Source organism: Pinus tabuliformis, chromosome 9 (genome assembly GCF_031772625.1).
Source record: "Pinus tabuliformis cultivar Carrire ecotype Pingquan chromosome 9, CPIR1, whole genome shotgun sequence".
Taxonomy (NCBI): domain Eukaryota; kingdom Viridiplantae; phylum Streptophyta; class Pinopsida; order Pinales; family Pinaceae; genus Pinus; species Pinus tabuliformis.
This window is the reverse complement of record NC_142307.1, coordinates 1011619125-1011639342: the sequence shown is the minus strand read 5'-3', so window position 1 is coordinate 1011639342 and position 20218 is coordinate 1011619125.

Below are 20218 nucleotides of genomic sequence, written 5' to 3'. Positions count from 1 at the left end.
AAATGGGTGTTATAATCCCCTACCCCTTAAAGGAACACTATCCTTAATTTTTGCACCATTTCAGGTGTCATTCTTATTATCATTACACCATGCTAAGTGTCTTTTTCGGCACCACAACATTTCAAGCGCTTTTTTGTCACTGTAGTGGTAGGCAGACTACTTCCTTTTGGCTACATTAGCGCCATTGTTCTTGCATAGAAACAATATTTTCATGTCGTTTTTCCTTTACACTACTTAAGCAATGGAATTTGCCTTCATATTCCCCTAACTTTTAGATTTATGGTGTTCTCTCTATTTCCTAAATCGAAAAGCCATTAGATCATATGTGTTATGACCATTTCCATATACAATCACTAAACATTTACCACAGGGAAACATGCATTTCAATAAGTGGAATTTTCAACTCAATACTTATTTTTACTATTGTCCTTCACTTCACAAAGCTCTAATAGGGAAAAATTGAACTCATACAAACCCATACAAAATCATAATCCCAATTGACCTGCAACATAAAAAATTTCATAAGAAGTTCATTCAAATATCCTCCTCCTTATAGCCAATCAAATTTTGGTTTTAGGAAATCCTATCTTTCTGTTACACATTCCTTCAAGTGATTTGCATGACCAAGAATTTCATACGCATGAAGACTAAAGAGACTAATATAGTTTTATATCAATGTATTCCTCTGTTTCTCTAGCATGGTTCACATGCCATTACTCTTAATGATAGATGAATGCCATAGAGATCCATTGTCACTTCGATTCCCTTGTTCACGGATATTTTCTTCACAACCTTTATCTATCATCCCTATATAGATTCATCATCTTACATGAACCAAAACACAGTTCCCATGAGATACAATCCAAAACTTCTCACTCAGAAATTTTGTTTTCCAACTTGTTTCGTACAGAAGCCAAGTCTCACAAACTTGAGATTCTTCTTATAAAGTTCAGTTCCTTGTAGGCAGTGATAGTTTCAACCTTCATCAAGGGATTACATTTCATGCCATATGCAAAGAATTATACCTACAACCTATATTTTCACTCCAAAAAAATGTCAGTTTCTCATGCATAAACTCCTTTCACCATATTATTTATAATAGCCACTAAATTGGTTCTTCTTAACCACTTATATAGTCAATAATTCAATCAATTTAGTTGCATTCTATACCAACCAAGAGGAGAGAATAATTTCACCACATAATTGTTCAATATCATCTTCAACCATTGCGGAAAACTCGTATGAAAATCATCTTTTCATCCCGTAAAATTAAATTAACTCAAGTCTGAGAGTTTCATATTCACTCTCTCCACTAAAATATCAATCTCAAAATTTATTAGTTGTTTTTTCCATTTTACTTTTGGTGGGAGAAAGAGATTCACACAACTCACTTTAGCAAGAAATAACTCTTTAAAACTATTAAAAATCATTCTTTTTATGATACTTAGTCACATTAATGTTTTTCCTACACAAACATGCATGCATTCAATGCACCAAACAAAAATCTTCAGAAATCATGATAATATATAATGTAGCAATCTCTCATGTTGAGACCTTCATACCTCTATTATACTCCACTAAGGATTTTGTGATAAGCATGCATTCACATATCAAACTTTTCATGGACGTTCATATCCACTAAAGATAATCATAATTTATACTCATGTTCCTTGCCAACACTCTTAACAACATGACTATCTATGCATTTGTAGACATAAATTTTCTTTGACATGTGAGTGTATCACTCATTTCTCTAATTGTTGTTCATTGTGATAGTTCTCATATACATAGGTTTTTAATATTTCACCAAATCTTATTTGTTGGCGGCTTCTTCCCTTGACCATACCATTCTTGGGTATTCAATATATGCATTACATTGAATTATTTAAAATAAATACAACTCAGTGTAAGGAATTATTACCCAATTCATACCTACGTGGTTTCCATTACCATTTATTCCCAATTTATGATACACAAGGTCCTTCTTTAGCCTTCTTTTACATACATCCTCTTGCCATAGTCATCAAGGTTCTTGTATGATTAAAGGTTCTTTGTTTTCTCAAATCCCACTTCAAATTAGTGGCCTTTAATATTAAATTAACCTACGCCATTCATGACACATCAAATATTAGTCAACCAATTAAAACATATGCGACAACATTACTAAATCAACAACCAATTCATTTTACTCATTCATTCATTTTCTATATATATAATCAACAAATAATTCTTAGACTCAAGTTGATTTAGCTTATGGCCTAGTCAAGTCCACCTTGAATGATTCTTAAATATTATAAATTTACTTAGTAGGGGCACTTGGAAAATTCATCCAGAACACGTCAAGCATATGCACAAAATTAATTAATTTTTTCTTAAAGTCTTTAACAAGCTAAAAAAATCCAAACGTTTCTTAATAATCTAGGGGAAACCTCCCCCTTGTACTCATGTGCATACAAGTTGTCTCAATATAGATTATATAAATTCCATTAATTATTTTCAGGTTCCATGTCCCTATCATGGGTCTTATTTTAAATTACTAATCATAGAAGGATTTGTTAGTGGCTTCCTCACTTTTCCTATCCTCATCACCAATAGTGGATGAATTTTCCTTTTTAAATTCCGCAATTACATTTATGTAGCTAGCTACACCAGCTAAGCCCTGACATGCTTCTTTTCCTTCCATCTCCACCATTGCAGTTTGGTGGTCTACATGTTGATTCTGCACCATTATGGATTGGTGGTTTGCTTGCTAATTCTCCACCATTGCATAAATATTTGACATGCTTCCATTTACTCCATCAAAAATAGTAGCATTTTGGACATTGGATTTTTTCTAGTTATTGTCTCACTTGTAAGGTCAATGACAAAGTAGGTGCTCTTATTTGTACCCTTGACATTTTAATGGACTTTTTTACCCACTTCTTTCTATTTCACTGGTTGCTAGCCCATATGTCTAAATTTAAGATGGGCTAGGAAGCTCTCTTGACTTATGCTTATTCACATCGCTATTAGTTGGTTCATGCTACCACTGCCTTTGTATATTTGATATACTCTACAACAACATTGAATTTACCTCCTTTCTCTCTTTGTAGGATTTGATGAGCTTCTCATGACTATCCTTGCAACACTTAACTTCAACCTTTAGGATTCTCAATATTTCTACCAAAATAGGAGGGTTCTTGACCCTTCCTTTGATGGATATATGTTATATTCTTTATATGACTATGCCTATATGCTATATGTTATTCCAAGCACAACAAGGGAGTGGAAGATTCCTCCACACTAGGGTTTAGAAGCAATGGATCGATTTTTTTCAAGGGAGCTTCCATCATCTACCTTTTTGTATCTCTCAGCATGTCTAAGATATGCAACTTAGGAGTTAGTAGCATTGGTTTGGAAATTGGAGTTGTCTTTTAGCTTAGGGCAGACTTCGATAAAATTCAACTCATCTTTTCCATGGTTATTGACTTTGCTACAATAACGATCATTTGATGCGTGTACTTGGCTAGTTGTAGAATTTTGCTAGTTTGCAGGGGTTGGAACACCTCCCCACATCCACCTTGACCTTTCCATCTTCCTCTTAGGCACCTCACCTTGCTTCCAAACTTTGTCTCTGAATTTACTCTGTTAAGGTAGATGAAGGACACCGTAGGCATCAACTCTGGTGCAAGATAGATCTCGGAGGGGTACTAGGCTTGGCTAAGGGGTCCCCACGCACTTCATTGAACTCATTTTACTTTCATCCACCTTCCTTTTCCATAAAGACCATTTTTTTCCTCAAAAATATCTTAAACCCTCCTCCTGTAGAAAAACAGTGCCCCCCCCCCCCCCCCAAATAGCAATATAAGACCTCTTGTAGCACCTCCTATCGCAGACCTATAACACTATTTTATTCAACCAATTTTGCTCCATACTTTGACTCTAGAATAGTTAAGTTGAATAATTCCCCCCACACTGTGATTTGATGATTAGGGAAGACTCTAGGACCACTCCAACCCCACCTTTTCATCACTGCAATCATTAGATAGTAAAACAGAGTTAGAATTAGTATTTTTCCTCATAGGTATGTTAAAGATTAGATTCATCATTTTCAATCAAGTGTGAGTAGATAAATGATGCATGCAAGTAGGTTATTGATTTAAATTAAGCATGTAAGTAAAGCAACATGATTTACTTTTGCAAATATATTAGCCTTTTTCCTTTCATGCAATTTCAACTAGAATCTACATTTGATGAATGGAATTTTCACCTTTGTAGTTAGAATCATGTTATTTTATGCTTTCACAAGAATTTTTCACTATCATTAGTTGGAGGATTGGTCTTTGAACACCTTAATCTGATTTCATGAGTGAGGGTGACATGAGTAGAACCTAACCTACTATGCATATACAAATTTCACCTCTAAGTTTGTACGAACCCCAGGTTGATAATTTAATTTGAGACACCCTTGGGAGTTGCAACATCCACGGTACAATACGAGGGATCATCACTTTTTTGTGCCATTTCCGGGGAGGTGTCTAAGTAGGTGTTGTTTCTACTTAATAGTTTTTTTTTTTTTGCATTAGTATTATTACTTAAAAAAAAAGACAAAAAAATAAAAAAGAAACTTGTTATTTTATACCTTGTAGGAGAAGGAATAACCAAGGGAAATTCTTCCCAAAAACCCCCACCCCCACAAGCAGTTAGCCTTCATTCTTCTTCAATGACTGTGAACTTCCCTCTCTGACTATAGGCGAGTTAGAAGACCCTCTAGGTGAGCAACCTAAATTTTTTGAAGAACCTATAGGAGAATAAGAACCTATAGCACCTACCCAAACCATGGTCGAAAACAGGAACAATGAGATTTTTCGTATAAAAGAAACTAATGGAGAGGCCAAAATGAAGAATATAAGCCCTGTTTCCCTTCCACATTTTCATTGCATAAGCTCTGAGGACCCTGACACCTTCATGTTTGAGTTTGTTGTTGTCTGTAGGACCTATGACTATGCTTCTAATGAGAAGAAGCTGAATTTATTTCCTTCTACCCTCAAAGATGCAACCTTGTGATGGTTTATGATTCTACCTGAAGGAAACATCACTACTTGGGCCCAAATGACAAATATCAGGATTATTGTAGGTCTAAAGAAATGAAGGAGGAAATATTTAGGATGACCGTTGGACCTGATGAATATTTAGAGCTAGACTATGAGGAAAGGTTTAAACTCAATTAGAGGAGGGCCAAGTGTACCCTTGATCCTGAGTCACTCAAGATAGTTCTTCTCCGAGGGATCAGGGAAGATGTAATGAAAACCCTCAACATGCTATCTGGAGGAGATATCTACCAATCACCTCATGATTATATCAAAACTATATTCAAGAATCACTCTAGGGCCACTAGGAAGAATGATAGGTATAGCCAAAACTTGGTCAGTTCCTCGAGTCCCTCTGCAACAACCATAAAGCATGAGATAGGAAGTATGTTGGAATATTTTAAGAGTGAAATGCTACATACATTTGCCTTGAAAATGGAGTCTATGCAAATTAAAAGGAGGAAAGAGGAAGTAGAAATGACACTAGATATCTTTTTCCCTAGATGTACTAAAAGACATCCTAAGAATGAATTCCCACTGAGTGTCATAGAAGTTTGCTTATTCTGTGAAGAGTACCTTGCTACTAGAGCAAAGGTCTCCTCGTAATCAATTCCCTCCACCTGAGAGAACCCCTTGGCCATAAATCTAGCCTTGTGTTTCTCAACACTCCCATCTGCTGATTGCTTCACCTTATAGATCCACCTAGAACCTACAACTGACTCATCCTCTAGTATTGGGATAACTTCCCAAGAACTTTTCCTTATAATGGAATCATATTACTTTACCATGACATAAACCCATACTGGTTGCTGCAATTCTTCCTCGAATGAGGATGGCTCAGTCTCTACACTCTCGCTCATCAGATCCATGTAGCCAATGTACTGATTTGGTGACCTCGTCTGCTTGCATTGTGATGTGGGTGCTCCCACATTCTCTCTAGCATCATGCATCAAATTTTCAGCTTCTCTAGTGCACTTTCTTCCATCTCTGATGTCTCTGCATGAGTGGGTGCTTCCACTCTCTACTCCTCTACTTGTGGCTGCTCCACATCATCCCGAGGTTATTCTTTTGGAGCTAAAATCTCCTCATCTGCATGTAACTGAAGCTCCCTCTCAAGGGAACATATTATGACATTCTTTTCATCAAAATTCACATATCTACGAACAATTTTCATCCTGTGAGATGGAAGGTAAACCTGATAGTTTTCAGGTGTATTAGTGTACCCCACAAATATTCCAATCTCAGCTATCAGATCTAGATTTTTACTCACATCCTTGGTAACATGACAGTAAAATGATGAACCAAATATCATGAAGTGTGACACATTTGGTTTCTTCCTTGAAAAAATATTCTTCTAGTGTACTCATCCAAATAATCCAATGAGGACTCCTTTTTTACACATATATTGCTGTGTTGCATGCTTCATACCACAAGTGCAACAATAGGCCCTAATCATGTAACATCACCTGTGCAACTCACAAAATAATTTTTTTCTACCTTTCAGCCACGCCATTTTGTTGTGGGTTATGGGGTGCTATTAGATCTCGTCGAGTTCCTTCTAATGCACAAAAGTTCTTGAATTCATTCGACACATATTCTCCATCGTTATCACCCCTGAGAGCCTTCACTTTCCTGCCAATGTCTTTCTCAACAAGTGATTTAAATTCACAAAATTTAGAGAAAGTCTGATCTTTCTTCTACATGAAGAAAATACAACACTTGTGTGAGAAATTATCTACAAATGTCACATAATACATGTTCTTGGCCGTGGAGGCTATCGAGAACAATACACACACATCTGAGTGAACTCTTTCAAGGATCGCTTGCACTCGACTGTCCTTATCATGAAAGGTGGCTTTGGTGTACTTCCCTAGTGTACACCATTTGCATGTATCTCGCTGCTCTAGTGCACCCTTGGGAAGTCTTGTATAAATATGTTGCATGATCTTCAAGGCTCCATGGTGCAAATGGAAAAGTCTCCTATGCTATAATTCATTGATATCTCGAATCTGCACCTTCTCCGCTTTCACGCTTAATGTTACACAATATTATACATCCAATTTGTAGAGGTTCTTCACCCAAACCCCAATCTGTTTCACTTGTCCCGTTTCTATGTGATGAAGGAAATCATTTCCTTTGCTAAATATCACATCGTAGCCACGGTCTTCCAACACAACAACTGAAACTAAATTCTTCTTTAGATTTGAAACATACATGATATATTTTATTGTGAGAGGAAAACCAAATAAAAGTAACAATACTGATGTTGGTTGTGCTATATCATAAATCATCTCCCATCTTGATGTGTATCTGGAGGTACTTCTCCTCCAATTCATTGAAAAATTCTTTGTTGCCGGTCATATGGAATGAGGCTCCAATATCTAGATACCAGACACTACCCATCACCGATGTCACCATGCATGCAATGAGAGTGAAATCCAACTCTAATTGTGAAGCAAGAGCTTCACCTGTTGTTCCTCTTGAGGGATTCTTGTTGGCCTTCTTGTGTAGACACTTCATGGCATAGTGTGCCAACTCATGAAAATGAAAACATTTAATCTTTGACAAGTAGTTCTTCTTGCCGCCCTGACTAGAATCGACTTTAGATTGGGATTTATTCCCTTTCCATTTCTTTTCTTTTCCATCCAATGAACAATTATCCTCATCATCATGCTTGGATGAGGTTCCATCTCTAGTGTTCCAGCTTATCTCTTCTTACACCAAGTCGGACCACAACCACTCCCACTTTGGTAGTTGCTCCCTCCCATTTTTCGAATCTTGGTAGCGTGCTAGCTCTTGGGAAGGTCTACAAGTGCTAGGCTGACCAGATAATCTTAAACAACTGTAATACCAATGCTCCCAAGCTCATCCCGACATTAGGTGAACTTGCTCAAGTATTGTGGCATTGTGTCTCCCTTTTCCATTTTTATCATCCAAAGCTTGTCCTTCAGTGTCAGCTTCCCATGGTCACTGGTAATCCGAAACAAGTCGATCAAGGCTTGCCACATTGCATATGGTATATCCTTCCCAGTGGAGGTTCGAGACAATATGATCTCAAACTCCTTCTAGTATGATCCTCCTCACCTTTGCAACACATTTATTCCACTCTGCCAGATATTGATCATATGTTCGTGGAGGCTTAGGAATATCATTATCTATGAATTCCTTGAGCCTATTATCTTCCAACATTGTCTCCATCTTGTCCTTCCAAGCAATATAATTCGAACTACCCTTAAGGGCATATTCGAGTCTCAATCCGTAGAACAACATCCTACTGGCTCTGAAGAATAATCCTGTAAATTGGATTTCACCTACAAATACAAACTCATATTCTTCTCTTCTAGAGTGATTTCTTCTCCGATACCATGTAGAAACTCCTTGTAGATTCAAGTTGCTAATTGTAATTGGCTAAAACAATAGACTTGAATCTACTCTACTCATCAACATAAACAATTAATGGATCAATAAATCATGAAGAATACAAGAGAAAGAATTCAATTAGCACATTACACAACAATTTCCTATGGAAAGCCACAACTAAAAAGCCTTGCTATCTATATATTGCATTAGTAAGAAAATATGAGAAGATTACAATGCTTTGATAAAGCCCAAGCAACCTCAACACTATCTCTATCTCACTGCTTCCTAGACAAGCCTAAGGCAATACTTAACCAATTTTTTGCTTTTCTAAGTCCCTATTTCATTGCGCTGTTTCCTTGGGAATTAGACCCAATTAATTAGGGAATTTCCTCAATTGGAATTGTGCAATCCTCTTAGGCCTTCCTTTGACTGCATGCACCACCTATACAATTTGGATGATTATACAAATGATAGTACACACCCCTTGAACTCCAATCTCAATTGGGTAACTCTCATATTTGACATGCATAAGTTATTTATGAGTGAATCATCAGTTAACTGGTTGAACACATGAAGCAACACCGCATTGTCTGACCTCCTTCTAGTTCCTCCATTAGTTGGAACTAGTTTAACTGACTTTAACTCAGTTAAATTGAATTAATTAATTACAACTCAAAATAAACTCAACTAGGGCTCCTATAATGTAGGATTCACTCTACATGACGCTAGTTAGACCCTCAACTCGAATTAATTGAGCCAAATAAGTCAAATTAACTTAGTTAACTCGTACAAGTTATTTTGTGAGATGGAATTAGAATTTTATTCCTAATTTAATTCAAGGGAAAATTAATTCAAGATTTTTCTTGTTGCATTTTCAAAAAAAAGAGAGAGAATAGTCAACAAACTTCTCATTGGTCAAATTTTGATCAAGGGGGCCAAATTTTAGCATGAGGCTACTAGTCAAAGGGTCGAAATGTAGTCCTATAATTCCACAGAGAAGTTTGGTCTAACTATAGGGTTTGAATCACAGCCAACCCTCGGTCAATGTTTAGGAAAAAAGCTAAAACTAGGTCAAAGAATTAGTCAAATATGTTTGGAATATTTAGCCTCCAATCCATATTCAACAACTTAGTGAAACATCATAGAATAGATTCATGTCAATGCTAGTAAATAAATTTCAATCTCGCTAGTCAAAGCAGAGAGAAAACTCCTTCTTTTCACATGTGAGAAAATATCCTTACTAGAACATATCAAATGATGTGTCGTGATGATGTTCAAATGAGGTACAAAGAATGTCAATTTATATAAGTCACAACAAGTGGATTTAACCTTGGGTAAAACCCCTGCAAATGGTGGGGCTGACCTGTTAAGTTGAGGCCTGACTTGGACAATAAAAAAAAATATTTTTCCTTTGACTTTAACAACTGTTAAATTGTAGCAAGAAAAGGCTTCATTTGAATTGTGCCTTAGTCAAATGGAGAAATTTAAATTTCCACATCAGCAGGATGATTTGAGTTGTAGTTAGAAAGAGTGACATGATCAAGTCACTTAGTTAATTCAGTTAATTCAAGTTTGTGGGAAAGAAGTAGAGTTGTGCATGAGTTGATTGCTAAGATCTAGAAATTTAGTGGAGTTATAGTTAGTGAAACTCAATTATCTAAGATCTATTCATGAATAGAGTTAGTGTGAGTCCAGTTAAGTAGTTGTAACTATTGTTAACTCACTGATGTCTCAGTTAACTAGTCAAATTACTAAAAGTATCCCTAGTCATGCATGCAATTGGAATTGCTTAGCTGATTGGACGAAAAAGGCATCAATGTAATTATTATTGTATACTAGTGAGTGTACAAATTTTGCATTGAGAAGATACAGAATTCTCTTGGGATTGCACAAGAAAATAGGAGCTCTTCCTATTCTTTAAGAGAAATAATTGTGCAAGGAAATAGGAGGAAGCAGGAGGCCTATCTTGCCTAAGTATTGGGTAAAGAAAACTCAAGAGAAGGAGATCAATATTGCAGTGCAAGTTGAGATTCAAGGATTGAAGTTGTCATTGTAATAGATCAATTTTCTCATCTGATATAATATAAACAAAGGAGGGGTTTTACCCAATTGAGTTCCCTAGTAAAAATATTGTGTTCATTGTGATTGAATGATTGCATGTGGTTCTATTGTATGTTTTCCCTTCCATGCATTGCGTAGAATAAAATTGTATTTGTTGATTTCATTCATATTTCATTAGCAACTACAAATTTCAATTTATTTTTACATGGTATCAAGTCTCTTAAAAAAATACATAGAAACCAGGTTCCTGATCAATCTCTCAAGAAATTTCAAATAGCAGATTTGTGGTGTAAGTATTCTTCAATGCAGGAACAATGTCCTTGGAAAGACAAAATGGAGGGAACCTCAAATTTTTGTGCTTGGAAAGACAAAATGGAAGTTGTGATGGGTGACAATAGAGTATTGGAGTACACACAAAATGATATTCCAAAACCAACAACATCAGATGCACAACAACTGGCTCAGTGGAAGAAAGACACAAGAAAATCCAGGAGGATTATCCTAGAGGGAGTGAAATATCATATGGTTTCGAATTTGTATGGAAAGGAGACTCATTTTTCAATGTGGAAAAATATCATAGATCTATTCCAGAGCAGTAGTGATGCTAGGAAATTGGCATTGAAAGATAAGCTCAATAACGTTTGAATGCAAAAAAAATGAAACCATTGTTCGGTACCTATGTAGATTCAATCAGGTTAGAGATGAACTTGGAGGAGTATGAGATAATGTGCCATCATATGAACTTGTGAGATTATCACTCCTTTGGTCTTCTAAAATCTTGGCACAACTATCAAGATTCATTTTATGGAAGAGACAAGCTCCCAAATTGGGAGAGACTTTGGTCTAATTTGGTGCAGGAGGATATTAGATGAAACACTAGAGATGGTGTCACATTCAAAACTGATGAGGAAGAAAACTTTTCTTTGGCAGGAAAAGGAAACAAATCCAAGGGAAAGAAGGCCTAAGGCAAGGAAAAATCCAACCAACACCATGGCGAGAAGAAATGAGTATGGAAACTATGAAACAAAGTGTCCACACAAGAAATAGAGTAAGAAGCCCACAACAGGAGCAAGAGGAGATGCTTTCACATCAAAATTCGAGTTAGATTTCACCCTGATTGCATGCATGACAAGTACTATATGAGGGAATGTATGGTACTTAGTTATTGGTGCTTCATTTCATATGATATGAAGTAAGGAGTTATTTAGCAACTTAGAGGAGAAGGACTTACAATTGCACATAGAACTTGGAGATGATGGTATAGTACCAAAGGGATTGGCATGTCACCTTTAAAAGGGAGTCAGGCTCCCATGTTCACCTATAGGATGTAATGTTTGTGCCTGGTCTAAAGAAAAATATAGTTTATGTTGCTGTACTTGAAGACATAGGAAATGATGTGTTGTTTAGTAGAGGGAATTCTTATCTGAAGCATGTTGCTACTAGACAAGTAAAAGAAATGGTGTTTGAGTTAAAAACATCTACAAGTTAGAGTTATATTTCACGATGTATGCAACCAAACCTCCAAGAGTGAGGTGGGGTGATGTAGAGCCTTAGTCCCAGAGTTGAAAATATTTGGGCATGATCCATAGGAGAGCAACAATGATTGCATTATACTCTTCTCATGGATCATTACCCTTGCTACAGGGGGGCATAATATTTAGTAGCAAAAGGATCAATGTTAGTTGATGCGGCCATATATTGAGTGACAATTGCATAGGTAGTAGAAGTTAAAGACTCAGGAGACAATTGGAGCACAAAGACACAATTGATTCAGTATTTTGGTTGCTTGTCAATTGAAGTTGTTGCAATAGCAACAACAACAAGGAGAGGGAGTGATAGTTATGTTATAGTACATTCCTATATAGGAACAAGATGCAAACATATTGACAAAGGATTTTTCAAGAGGCAAGTTCGAGTTCCATAGGAGTAGGATTGAGGTTGTGTAAAGCCCTTTCCTTGTTAAGAGGGAGTGTTAAATTGTAGCAAGAAAAGGATTCATTTGGATTGTGCCTTAGTCAAATGGAGAAATTCAAATTTCCAAATCAATAGGATGACTTGAGTTGCAGTTAGCAGGAGTGACATGGCCAAGTCACTTAGTTAAGTTAGTCAATTTGAGTTGTTGGGAACGAAGTAGAGTTGCACATGAGTTGATTGCTAAGATCTAAATATAGTGGAGTTATAGTTAGTGAAACTTAATTATATGAGCTCTAGCCATGAATAGAGTCTGTATGAGTTCAGTTGAGTAGTTGTAACTATTGTTAACTCATTGATCTCTCATTTAACTAGTCAATTTACTAAAATAACCCTAGTCATGCATGCAATGTACAGAGTTAACATTGATTAGGTGATGAATTCTCTTGGGATTGCGTAAGAAAATAGGGGCTCTTCCTATTCCTTAGGAGCAAGGATTTGCTTAAGGAAATAGGAGGAAGCAAGATGCCTATTTTGCCTAAGTATTGGGTAGAGAAGACTCAAGAGCAAGAGATTAGTATTGTAGTGTAGGTTGAGCTTCAAGGATTGAAGCTGTCATTGTGATAGATCAATTTTCTCATCTGATATAATACAAACAGGGGAGGGTTTTTTCCCAATTAGTTTCCTGAGTAAAAATACAATGTTCATTGTGATTGAATGATTGCATGCGTTTCTATTGTATGTTTTCCTTTGCACAGATTGAGTAGAATAAATTTGTGTCTGTTGATTTTAGTCTGATTTCATTAGAAACTACAAATTTCGAGTTATTTCTACAGAAAATATCGACATCAGCTACAATTTTCAACACAAAGAATCTCGAGTTTTAAAAGTAGGGTAATAACAAAAGATTTACAACTAAGAAATGTTAAATTTGAATAATTTTCCAACTTTTAAATTTACCCTTTTCTTTTTTACTTTGATTTGAATGTTCTTCTCGACTTCTCTCCTTTTTCTTTGGATTCAACTCTAGCCACCATTTCTTTTAGTGTGGAGGTTTCAATATTGGATTTTTCATAATTCCTTAGACAATAATACTCCAACAATAGAATCATATTCAAAATTATGAATTATATTAAAGCCATGGAAGTGACCAAATGATCTCACTATTCAGGGAATGAACACAATAATGTAACTCTCTTATATTCTTTAGTCATTTTAACATCCATACTAGTCAACTTTCATATAAGAGTATTAAAATATTCAAATGATTTGCAATTTTTATGTCTTCTTTCATTTTTCCGCTGTACAACTACCTTTTCAAGTAGAGTCGATTTGTCAAGGAATATATAAAGGCTTTCCATCTTGCTTCATAAGTATGCTACTATTACTTCTTCGATAATATTAAACAAGACATCATCTTCAAGACATACTTGAGTTGTGTTGAGGGGTCTTGCATCCAGGGTTTTCCACTCTTTATCAATCATATTTGTAGGTTTCTTCTCCTTGGCATCTAGTGCCTTATGGAATTGCTAAAGTGCTAAAAAAATATTGCATTTTTAACTTTCATAATTCAAAATCATTTTGACCATTAAATTTCTCCACCTTAAATTTGGTATTTTTCACCCCCATGATTATTTTTTATTTTTATTTTTATTTTTTATTTTTATTTATTTATTTATTTATTTTTATTTTATTTTCTGTGTCAAATAAAATGAAAATGGTTCTAGTTGTTGGGTTTTACCTCTATAATGGTGACTAGGGCTACTAACTCTCCGGGTGTGGGTTTTCTTCCAACAAGACTCAAATATATCTAGACTTCTGCTCATGACCCCGAAAATTCAAATGGTCATCCTTAAAATTCTAAAACTTTCACTTAGCTCCCAAATTAATTTTAGAGGACTAAAACTAACTCTAATAGGGCATAAACCTTCCAAAACACCTCTAAAGGCTGAAATACCCTTGAAAACCTATGAATGAACTTTAAAAGAATACTCATAGTTGACTACTTCTTTGACAAAAGATAAGGAGGTTTCCCATTCCCAACTCTACAACCTCGCCCAACTGAATAAAGTTCTCTCACTACTTTGGGACTGCAACACCACACTATCAACTTTAAACCCTTGTAAATAGAGGGGCTAATACTCTGGCTTACCTCCAAAGGAAACAAAGTCTCCCAACATTGAAGAATTTTAAAGTCTTGTAATTTCCAATAGGGATACAACCACAGTTGTTCCATCTCGCAACTGTATTGGAGAAGGCCATTAAAATCTCTAAAAGGGACACACAAAGCCTACTTTAATTCCTTTAAACTTCCACCATTCAATATATTTTTTGTGCTCTTTAACACTTTCTATTTGAGGTTTTGTGAAAACTCTTTTATCTGAGTCCTTCCTTTCTTCAAGTTTTTGACTATGAATAACACATATTTATCGCATGTATCATATCACAAGAGCTACTTTTACATATAAGATTTTGTAATAACTACCTTGGAGAAGGCCATTCACATCTCTAAAAGTGCCACACAAGGCTACTTTAAGTCCTTCAACAACATTCCACAATTAACAATGTAAACTTTGAAACAAGAAATATAAACTCAAAACGGAAACTCTGGCCAAAAGAACCTCGAAAAAACATGAAAAACAATGCTAAAAAAGAAAAGTGTGTATACTGGAACGATGGTTTTTTTAGGGTCAATTTTGAACATGTTTTAAAAATGGCAGTGAAAACTATTTTTTTGTGCAAAAACTGTGCAAAAACACCCTGAAAATGAATAGTGTTGATATTGGAACGATGACTTTTTTTTAGGGTCAATTTTCAACTTTTTTAAAAAAATGGGAGTAAAACCGAATTTTTATGTGCAAAAAACACCCTCAAAACGAAAAGTGTTGATGTTGGAATAACACTTTTTTTTTCTAGGGTAAATTTTCAACATTTTGAAATAATCGTGTCAAAGATTTTATCATGACTCCACAAAACATTAAAATTTCAAAAGAATAATGAAAACATAAAATTAAAACAATGAAAAGAACAAAAAAAAAAAAGAGTTCAATAAAAATAGAAAAACGTAAATAAAAATATATATTAAAAACAAAACATAAAAAAATAAAAAATTAATCATAAAAATGTTAAAAAAAAAAAACAAAATTAACCTATAAAAGATAAGAATTAAAAAATTAAAAAAATATAAAGAAATAAATAATAAGAAAAACATATTTTCAAAAAAAAAACATTTTGTTTTTTAATCTTGTAAATCATAAAAAAATTTGGAAAAAAAAACAAAATTTGAAAAAACTATAAGATGAAGTAAGTAAAAATAGGAAATTTTTAAAAAACATTAAAAAAAATAAAATAAAAAAATACTAAAATTAAGATAAAAAACATTTAAAAAAAACCCTAAAACAAAAAAAATGTGTTGAAAAAAAAAACAATTAAAACTTGAAAAAATATACCTATTTTAAAATTTAAAATTAAAAAAAAAAAATTTAAAATTAAAAAAAACAATATATTTTTGATTTAAAAAAAACAAAACATTTCAAATCTTATATTAAAATTTTAAAATTTAAAATTTCGATTTAAAAAAAATAAAAATTAAGAAACATTTAAAATTAAAAAAAGCTAAATATATTTTTGATTTTTTTAAAAATAACATTTAAAATATTTAAAAAATATATATTTTACAAATATAAATAAAATTAAAAAAAACATTTAAAGTTTAAAATAAAAAAATATAATTAACATATTTAACGAAATTTATTTCTTATTTAGAAAAAACAATTTTATCAGCCACAACTTGGCCGCTGGTGGGAGTGCGGCCCCACCTCCCAGGGCCACGCCCCCAAGAGCAGTCTGGCGGTGGCTATCCGATTCCAAGAATCAGATAGCCATTGCCTAGCTGCCCATGGGGGTGGCTATCCGATTCTCGGAATTGGATAGCCACCACCCAGCCACCCCCACGGGCGGTCGAGTGGTGGCTATCCAATTCCGAGAATTGGATAGCCACCACTTGACTACCTGTAAGACCCACGAGTCATCGTTTCGAGTTGGTGGGTTGGGCGCACGAAGGCGAGACGAGCTGGGCGTGTTTAACCGGCGAGTGGAGGGTGCACCCACACGATGCGACGAGCTGACTGAACAAGCCAATGAACTTCCACACAAAAGTCATGTGCGAAAATGGCTAAGTGTTGGTAGGTGGCGAACTTATATGGAAGGGCAGTCCTGCACATGGGCGCCCACACCATAGGCCGACGTTGGAGATTGGTGAATTAACCAAACAGTGGGTTGGCTTAGCAAGTCGGAGCCCCAACCGAAAGTTAGACCACCATATATATTAAGAGGAATGGTGGAGAAAGACATCAAGGAAAATCATCAAGTCTTGGAAGTGAAATTTAGAGAAGACGAGCTACAAATTTGGTGGACTTGGGTGAACGATGAAGTGCAGGTGGTGGCTAGGCCGAAGCACAGAGCCAAGGCGAAAGAATTTCGGGAGAAGCCACAGGCAACAAGGCTGCAAGGTGAGCTGACAGGTTAGAATGCAGCTCAGGCAGCGGGCGAAACCGCAGGCCGGTGGCGGTATAATTGTGGGTCGGGTCGCAGGCCAAATGCAGGGCTGGCGCACACGATAACTCGGTGAGTTCGGGCAGAGGCATCTCGGATTACAGAATGGGCGACCCGCGAGTTAGTCGACACGACCATTTAGCGAGTCGGGTAGGAACGCCCGAGGTGACAAAACAGGCGACCGCAGGTGGTTGACATGGAGTTTTAGCGAGCTTGGGTAGGAGTGCTCGAGGTGATAGAATAGGCGACTCGCGAGTTGGTCGACTCGGCAGTTTGGTGAGATGGGTAGGAGCGACCCACGAGATGAATGAAACGACGGTTGACGCGATAGTTTGGGCGGGGTGTGTTTCAGTTGGCACGATGTAGGTGAGCTGCGAGGTGTGCACCAGGTGGGGACACGACTGGGTAGTGCTGCACGAGGTAGTTGAATGACGGGCGGTCCGAATGAAAGCTGAACGACGGTGAATGATGGAGGTGGCCCGGTGAAAGGCAAGATTGCATGGTGGTGCAGGCCGAGATTGTAAGTTTGCTGGTTTTGAGAATTGGAACCTGGGGTTCCTCTCTGGTTGTAAATTTATAAGAATTCTGATATTGTCATTATTATTAGGCATACTCATATTGTAGGGAGTTTCCCCTCTTGTTTATTATTCGCTGTGCACTTATGTTAAAATGATAATGATGATGAATGTTTTATGGATGTTTCTGCTGTGCTAAATGAAGATAATACTTGGAAAGTTGAAAAATAAACTAAGTATGAAAGTTAGGTGTAGTCCACACTTGTGAGTATTGTTAAAAAAAAAATGGGTGGTGGTGCCACAGCCCCCTTTGTGCGGTTGGAAGAGTACAACCGCCTAGGGTTGCGCCCCCATGGGCGCTCGGGCGGTGGCTGTCCGATTCTCGGAATCGGATAGCCATCGCCCGACCACTCGTTGGGGACATCCCTAGGCAGCGGAGCTGTGGGCATATATGTTTTTTAAAGTTTTAATCGTAAATATATGTTTTTTCAAAATCAAAAATATAGGTTTTCTTCTTAAAATCCAATATATATATATTTTAAAATTTAAAATATATATATATATATTTTTTTTTAATCTTGATTTTAATAAATTTTTAGATTTTTATTGGCTTTTTTTTTTCTTTCTTTTTTTTTAATCTTGTTTGTTTTTATTTTATTTTTTTAATTTTTTTGTAGTTTTTCGTTAATTCTCTTTAAAATTTTTCTATTTTTAGTTACTTAATTTTATAGTTTTTTGTTTTCCAATTTTTTATGGTTTACGAGACATTTTTTTTTTCTTTTTTTATATATATATATATATGTATTTTTATTTGCCTTTTTTATGTCAAAAAAACTTTACATAAATAATTTTAAAGTGTAAAAAAATGTAATATTTAAAAAAATATCCACACTAAATACATTAAAAAATTTAAAGTGTAAAAAATTGTTAAATTTAGAAAATAATTATTTACACTTCATACATTAGAAAATTTAAAGTCAAAAAATAGGTCTTTTAAAAAAACGGCGTGATGCAGAATCACCACTTTTTAAAATCAACATGCAAACCACTAACATTCTAAAACTTAGTGTACATAAAAAAATTTAAAGTGCCAAAAACTATGCTCTAAAGAAATATGTGTGTTATGCATCGCCTCTTTTCAAAATCGTGTCACTTTTTCTATATCTCTACGAAACAGGTAACAATATTAGTTCCTGTTTCAAAGTTTACATTGTTCATTCCAGGGTTTTCCAATGAACTCTTTAACACTTTTCATCTAGTGTTTTGTGAAGACTCGTTTCTCTGAGTCCTATCTTTCTAATAAAGGCTTTGACTATGAATAACAAATGTATCATAGGTTTCATAATTTAAGGGTTACTCCTATGTATAAAATGATGTAATAACTAGATTGGAGATGACCATTCACATCTTTATAAGGTCCATAGAAGCCTACTTCAAGTCCTTCAACAAACTTCGACCATTCAAGAGCTTTTCGTTGAACTCTTTACTACTTTCCATCTGATGTTCTATAATGACCTTTTCTATGAACCCTACCTTTCTAATCAAATATTTGACTATGAATAACACATATTTATCATATTTTAAGGGTTAGTTTTGCATATAACATTTTGTAACAAATTAATTTATAGCTAGAATCCAAACAAAATTACTCATTGTTTCAACTCATCATTACAATATTCGTAGTTATACAACACAACAATAATCATGAAACATAGAACATCAATTTCATTTCATTAACAGAGAAATAAATACAGTTCTGCTTTACTTAACCTTGTTGGAAAATGAAGAAAGGAGAACCACTCTCCACCCAACCATAGGCTCGACTACATTGTGATCTTTCCTATAGCTGGCCACTCTCAAGCTGAATTCAATGTATTGAGATATACTTAGGGTTCAAAAAGATTCAATTTGAGGTAAAGAAAATGAGGGATACTCTCCTTCATACACAAGGATTTAGTATGTTGCCTTTTAGTGTGTTGGTATCTAGCTATTACTACAAAGTCTCTGCCTTTCCCTTCCCTTTATATTGGTATGTACCCTGTTTCGACACCAACACACTCTTTCCAACTAGTCTAAAACACATAAAAATAGCCAAAATGAACTCTAAGTAAAACAAAAATAAAAATGAAAAAGTAGAAGGTTTGTATACAAATATGTCTTTAACTTGAAACTTAAAAATGTAGTTATTAATTTATATGTTTTTAATTTGAAATTTAAAAATGTAGTTATTAAATTATGTTGAATGTAAATAAAGTGTAATTATGTTGATAAGCATGTCTATTTTGGAATAGGGTTTTTTATTTTTTTATAATTTAATTATCAATAATTATTTGGTGGATATAATGATTCAATCTCCATAGAATATTCTAGAATATTCTTAGTAGTATACACAAATTAAAGATAGAGATTTATCTCCAAAATAGTTATGTCTTTTTTACTCTTTTAATTAAATTGATTATGCAAAAAATGTTATATGAACTAGTGTCATATGAAATGGGTTATGTTTTTTTGGGCATGTGATATTGATAAGTCATGGTATTGTAACAAAGATTATTTACAAATTAAGAATCTCCATAATAACGTGGGGGTAAATATTTGATGACAAAATTTTCATTCCATGTTTTTTTAAATACATGCATGCTTAACTTATATATTAATTATTTTTTATAATAATAACAATAATAATAATTTAAAATAAAGTTATAATTTATTCATTTATTTTTTAATTAAATTTAACAACTTGAGATC